Raw genomic sequence first — 7,649 nt, forward strand, 5'->3', positions numbered from 1 at the left:
AAATGCTGGGTAGCTTTGTGGAGGCTGCTGGGAACGCACTGAGCGCCTGGAAGATGGGCGTGTGCTTACAGGCTGCCCTCCTCTGATCTCACTCGGCAGCAGAGGACTGACATCACACTAACAATAAAGCTGAGCTGGTACCAACGCGGGGTATGGGCTGAGGCAGCTGCCTGGGGTTTTGTAAAGCCCAGCGAGCATGGTGGATTTTGGATCAGGGCAGTTTTCTTAGATCTGGGGCACTACCTTACCATTATGCCACTGCTTGCTAAGAGCCAATGCTTGCAGGCTTGGTAAGCCTGCAAATAAAGCAAGTTCCTGAAGTATACACTAGTCCTGAAGTGTACAGCAGTCTACTTGGTGTAGGCCCTTGATTAGTGGTGTGGAAAGTGGGTAGAGGCTGAAGAGCCACCCTGCACCCTCTTGCCCGGTGCCAGGTAGGCTCCTTTGCTTCTCGAGGGCAGGTAGGCAACACCTAAACATCTGTGAATGAGCAGCATAGCTTTTCCCAAGCAAACTTTGATGAGCCCTCTGTCTTTCCTCAAAAGGCATTTCATTCACCTTTGCCCTGTGCTGCCATTTGCCAACGCACAGCAACAAGGCATGGGGTGAACCCAGGAGTTCATTCCCACAGGCACATTGCTGCCAGGGGGGAGGTTTTCACCCAGACGGTGGGATAGTTTTGAGGTGGTATCACATCACAGTGGATGATGCTTCCCCAAGATTTGTAGGAAGTAAAGCAGTGGCTATGGTGATTGCCAGGACCCTATGCACTGGTGGGGTTTGCATATTTGTGTGTTCAAGTGTAGTAAGGAAGGCTGTGTCCCAACTATGTTCCATCCAGTTCTTCCCAGACCAGTATTTTGCTTACCTAGCATGCATTTACCAGCTACAACAGCTTTCAGCTTTTTTCCCCTCGCAGGGAGTGCTCATTTCCTGGGGAATGTGAAGATTGCTGATTCTGAGTGACTTGCTAGTTTGTGCCCCAGCAGCAGAGAAGTAAATTGCAACAGGGAGGCACCCAGCAGAGTCTCCTCGCAGGCACCAGCCTGCAGAAGAGGAGAAGCCCTCAACCCATTGTCTCAGGGCTTTAGCCAGTCACCACCACTCTTAACAAAACCCAAGCAGAGTCCCAGATCTCTGGGGTTAATAACCAGCTGCAATAAAGACAGGTAATGTTACAAAATAGCAAAGCAACCATCACTTAGGCTGAGAATGTCACTAATTAATATTTGTCCAGCCCTACTTCAAAGCACAATGATGGGCTTTCAGCAAAGCAACTCAAGCAATGCCCAAAGTGGAAATATCTCACAGGAACCAAGCTCCTCTGGGTGGTTTTCGGTGCAAATTGTGCTAGTACTTAAGGTTCAAATGATGTAAAAAATATTTAAAAAATCAAGGAAGAGGGATGAGGAGAATTCATGCACACTTTCAAAAAATACCCTCTGGCTCTTCCTAAGGGGGACAACTCAGGGCACATGGAGAAGGGCACTGAGGGCACTATGGATTGCCTGAGAGGTCAAGTTACCTAAAAATCAATCCTCCAGGGGGGACTGATAAAACTGCTTCGTCCTCATCTCTCTGTCCCTGAATGTTGCCATGCTGTGTTGCACCTCTGTGGGGGAGGCTTGGGGTCTGCTCACATTGCAGCAGGTGTAGTAGGCACACAATCCAGATCCCTTTGGGGGGTACCTTGTGGTGCTGGAACACTGTGATGCATCATGTTCATCTGCTGCTGTGGAATGAGGCAGAGATTTGTTAATGCCCAGTTAGCAACAGACAAAAGGCAAGATCAAGTAGAGGGAGCACCATTTTCTGGGGAAATCTCTGATTTTTTGGGAGGTACAAGGACTTTCCTCCTATAGCTGCTCTTTCGTTGCCAGGCAAGTCAGAACAGAGCAGATGTTGCTGGTTTTGGTTGTTTTTTTTCTTTTTTACCTGCTGTCTGACAGCCTGTGTTGAGCTGGAAGAGCCATGAGTGGTCTATCCACTCCAAAAAAGAGGGCACAATATAGGATTTCAGCTGTCATAATTAGCATTGACCCCAGAGAGCAGCCCTGGCTGCCCACACCACTCTGGAAGGTGAAGGGGGAGGGTACTGTGCTGCCATGCTCTTCCCAGCAGCAGGAACCCTGACCCTGGAAGAAGCAGTGAGGGTTATTACTCATCGTAGTAGCAGTTTGAATCACCCCAGTCGGACTCGGCTCTCAGCACTGTGTGGGTCTCACTCACAGGCAGCTTCCCTGATCCCAGAGCAAACCCCAAACCCGGAGCACTCAGACCAGGCAAGGACATTTCTGGGGCTTCACTCAGATAAAGGGCAAAATGCAGCATCTGGATTCAGAGGCAAACTCTGAAGTTCATCAAGAGCTTACTCCAAGAATTTTCTCCCAGGTTTTCCTCTCTTCTTCCACAGTAATCCCCCTCCATCCAAAACCATAACATTGTATGGACCCAGACACATGCTCACAGAGAAAACCATACTGGTAGCACCACAGACCAGAAAGGACTCTCTGTCTTTAGCAGGCAGAGTGCAATTGGTGTCCAAAGAAACTTCCTGAGTCTGTCTTATGATAAATAACATGCCACAATCACATCCCTTCTGGGAAGCAAAAAAAGCTGAGCTCTCAGCTGAAGCAAATCAAGAAGATTTGCTTTAGGAGCGGCTGTTTTGTAAGTGGTTTAATTGCAGCAGAGCAGCCTGTCCAAGCACACAACATTCAAGAAGATCCCACAGCTCTCCTCTGCCTACAAGCCCGTGGACTGAAGACAGCATGCTTCTCAGACGAAACAGCACAGCCCCTGTGCTGCAGACAGAGTGCTGAAAAGTGCTGGGCTTATTGCTTGTCACTGTGGCAAATTCATGAGTTCTATTTGCTCTAAAATGAATAATCCACACAATGTTCTGTTATTTTGAACTCAATTTGGTGGTGGTTAACCAACGGAAAACAGAGATTGAGTATCATTTATAAAGTTCAAAAACGTCAGATTGCAAGCACCAAATTGCTAAGCCCCTCTCTCCAGACTGCAAGAATTTAAAGCATCACTAACTCATCCTGCTAAAGCAGTTGCATTGACTGGAGGAGGCTGCTTTTTCAAGGGTCATATCAATAAGCAAACTAATTTCAGTATCTGCTGTGGACCTAAAGGAAGGCTGGTGAAGGACTGTTTAGAAGAGTATGGGGGGTTGAAAATTCCACACACCCCCCAACATTAACTTTGCCAGCCCAGCTCAGTTTGGAAGCAAATGAAAGCTGCATTTACAAGCCAAACTACAATCTACAATGGAATGCCATGAATATGTACAAATACACAGTATTCACAATATTTACAGGTATTTACAATTAACAAACAGCACAAGGACCCCCCTGGTCATAGACCAGGGGAGCTGCAACAGCTTCTCCCTCCCTGCCTCCCCCTTACCCTCTGTACAAAAGGGACAAGAGAGAGAAGCACAGATATTAGACTTAGCCAAAATAAAAGCAATGCAGTCAAGGTCCAGCAGAAGCACACACTGTTAGTATCTCTCAACCTGAAGCAGCAAGAGAGAGAAGAGATCGTTTTGGGAACTAAATCTTATGGGAGATATCTCTCCAATGGAATTGTTTAGAATAATCATTATTTTCCTTTCCACACCCAGCAGTGATTTATTTACATTTTTACTACTCTCTGATCAAGATCTGTGAAAAATTTTAAAGGCATAGTCTAAAACTACCACAAAGAGCTTGTAGCAACAGGACAATATTTTGGAACTGGAGCAGGGTAGATTTAGGTTGGACACAAAGAGGAAGTTCTTTACAATGAGAGTGGAACAGGTTGCCCAGGGATGTGGTTGAGGCCCTGTCCATGAAGACATTCAAGAACAAACTTGATATGGCCCTGGGCAGCTTGATCTAGTTAGAGGTGTCCCTACTAACTCCAAGAGTGTTGGACAAGATGACCTCTGAGGGTCTCTTCCAACCCAATGCAATATGTCAACCTGTAATTTCTACATGTAACATTTAGCATCTTGAGCATAAAGTAAATGTTAGGGAATGAAGAAAGATGCATTTCCATGGGCTGCTTCCCCTTCCTAAAGTCACTGTCTGCCATTCCGCACCTGAGCCTTGCAATAAAATGAAACAGGAGTCAAACTGCTCCTGGTTTCGATTCTGAGAAGACCAAAACCTCAGAATTAGTGAGATGTGAGTCCAGCACTAACACATCTTAAAATATCCACTGATTCAAGTTAGTTGGAAATATATACTCAGCATCTAACACAGTTCTTGTTTCACATCCCTGGAAGTTACACCCAAGTTAGGTCAATAGAGATCATTCTTGGTACAGATGTATGTATCAAAGGGGAATTTCAATATGCAGTCATAATATTTTTGCCATTCTTTGTCTCCTTTTGTTTAGTGCCAACAGCATACAGAGAGATTAAATAGGTAATATTAACATACCACATATAAAACACATACAAAACAAAAAATTCCTTCCTTGGGTTTTCTGGTAGGAATCCTCACTTTCTGGAAAACAATCCTCTTCTACTCAAGTCACCATATTCATGACACCTAATAAAGAGGGCCACCAAAATCCAAATCAAATACAGGCCATGTTTTATTACTGACTGTTTTATTACTGAACATAGGAGAGTATTTCTGGCATGCTGCCAAGAAATTATTGTAGGATTAGCTGTGCATTTCTTGTTTCAAAGCCCTGGTCTTTTATCACTATTTGATTTTCCACCTTGGTATACACCTGGGAGAGGTGTTTGCTTCTTATAATGGGCAAATCTTTTAAGTGTGCCAAACAGAACAGGAAAGAAATCAGGATAAAACAGGTCTCTTGCTGGCAATGGGGGCAGGAGACTGTGAATCTAGCTGTGGTCATATCTCATACTAGGGGAAGGCAAAATATGCTTCACAGCAGGTTTTCATGATCTCTGTATTTAGTGGGCATTTATTCCTACCTGTGTTAAGGTGTAACTGGAGCCTCAGCTTCCCCAGGCCTGGACCTGGCTCTACTGACAGAAAACTGCATGCAGCTCAAAGACATTCCTTTTAGTAATATTTCAGTCCTGAGTGCCCAAGAAAGACAGGGGAAAAGGAAGCTACATTTTAGGTGTAGGTGGGCCAGGAAATTCATACTCAGGATCAAACCTGGTCTTGGTGTGTCCTGCTCCAAGACTGGTTAGTGTTTAATTCCAGATCTAAATAGATAAAGAAATTCAGATTATGAGGTTTCTTATCCACCTTTCTAGGAAATCACATCTCAACAAATACCATTATGCTACTGAAGGCTTGAGCTGTGGTGTTGAGGCATTAACAGTGTTTTGGGTTTAATTTAAGTTAAATAAAAATAAAATAGAAAAGAATGAGGAGTGAGTTGTTTTTACAGGGTCCGGTGTGGCTTTTTATGATGTGAGGGCTGCAGAAACAAGAGCCCTAAGCAAGTATTAGAGACTGTCCAGCACCTCTCAGCCTAAGGTCATGCACACCAGCTCATTTCCAGCCTACAGGGCAGCCAAAAGCAACATGAGCTGGGCACAATAGAAGAAGATGTGTGCAGACAAAAAAAGGCAGGGTGCTGTTCAGTAGCCTTTGCCTCCTGCCTTGTTCAGAAAACCTAAAAAGTCAGTGACCAGTCAATACAAATTAAGGCCAGAGGTCCTCTTGGAAAGCCCAGCTTTGTTGTGAGTCAACATACACTGGATGATTTGTGCTGATTGCCCTTGTTGTGGTCCAGAGATTGATGAAGGCTGGAAATACTCTCAGGCATTGCAATCACTGAGGTTGGGTCGTATGCTGGATATGTACCAGTCCAGATATGGCTGCTCTCTCAGTCTTGTTCTCTCCATTTTGACTGCTTTAGGAAACTTCCTTTGACCCCTCTGAGCCCATCACCCACCAGCCTTGATCTTAAGAGAAGCAATCCTTGCCTGGGTCAGGGATCCCAGAACCCAACAGCAGCCTGCAGCTGCCAAGTGCTTACAACAACCCACCAGTTTCAGAACTCCACTGAACTGCAGTCTCAAGACAGTGTGCCAAACCTTGTGGTGCAAACCTCATGCTAGGAGAGGTGCAAGGCTGGAGGATCCCACTTCCTACCTCCTGGTGGTCTTTTTGCAGGCAACTCTCTCCCTAGAATAAAGCAGTTTGCTGCAATGATAGCATACTCTCTGTAAGAGGCTGTTGACAAAAACTGGGCCTTTATTCCAATACTGAGAGGAGAAATGAGTCATGAGAGCCTTTAATCTTGTTAACAGCTCAGAGGACTCTGAAACACTAGTTGGCCTGTCTAGACCAACCCCATGTCTGGACACTGTTATTGCAGCCTCTCTTGCAAATGTTGAAATTAGAGCATGAGACCACACAAAAAACTGTGAATTTTCATTCCTTACATTGCATCACCCTATTACCTGCCTGCAGCTTTTTCTTCCTTCAGTTCTTGACAAAAAGGAACAAACTTCTGCATTTGCATGGAGAGGAGAAGACTAAGAGAGGATCTTATTAATGCATATTAAATATCTAAAGGGTGGAGGTCATAAGGATGGAGCTGGGCTTTTTTTTTCAGTGGTTCCCAGTGAGAGGACACAGGGCAATTGGTACAGACTGGAACACAGGAGGTTTCACTTGAACTTAACAAGAAACTTCTTTCCTTTGAGGGTGACAGAAAACTGGAAGAGGCTGCCCAGAGAGGTTGTGGAGTCTCCTCTGGAGACTTTTGAAACACACCTGGATGTGGTCCTGTGCAACCTGATCTAGGTGTACTTGAATTAGCAGGAGGGTTGGGCCAGATGATTTCTGGAGGTCCCTTAAACTTCTATGATTCTATGATTTCTGTCACTTTCTGTGCTGCAAATTTTCTGTGCTTTGTAGCTGCTGGGGAAAAGCTAGGGCTGTGACAGGATTAGAAGGAAAATACATAAACACGATATTAAAGCATATGCCTAGGACAGAGCACAAAGTCAGCACAGCAACACAAATTCAGGTGAAAGGCCCCTGCTGAGCTCCACTGCAAGGTTCAAGTTTACAACCTGAATTTGGGTCAAACTTGAAGAAAATCTCCAAATCTTAAAGCAGTTGTGAAGTGAGTCAGGATCTCCTCCAGGCCATGGTCAGGGTGGACTCTTTTTGGAGCAGAGGATCCTTCATGGATCCCTATGGACTGGGGTTTGCCAGGTGCAGTGCTGCAACGCTGATGGGAAAAGTCAGGGATCACCAGAAAGCAGATGACCATAACCAGGTATGCCCCCTGCAGAAACCCCTGCTGCATCCTACACCATCCACCCACACCAAACCTGGGGTGACCATGGAAGAAATTGATGCCTATCCTTCAACTGGGGCACCCATGCCAGGGAGAGCTGTCCAGCCCATTGGTCTCTGGTGGCAGGAGCACTGCCCTCACACAGAAGCATTTCTGATCAGGTCAGGGATGCCCAAAGGCAGTCCATGAGTGTCACACTTCTCAGAAACTTCTCATAAATTGTTCCAGTGTTGCTAGGAGATGAAATTGTATGGCAATAAACCAAGATTGTTTGTTTCCTGTTAATTAGCCATAAAGGAGGTAAACATTAACTTCCCATGAGAATCATGTGATGCATACAGACATTCAGGTTCCCCTCTCAACTGAACATTTCATCTGGAGGTTTCTGGGGGTGGGCTGTCTTG

Source organism: Indicator indicator, chromosome Z, assembly GCF_027791375.1.
Source record: "Indicator indicator isolate 239-I01 chromosome Z, UM_Iind_1.1, whole genome shotgun sequence".
NCBI lineage: Eukaryota > Metazoa > Chordata > Aves > Piciformes > Indicatoridae > Indicator > Indicator indicator.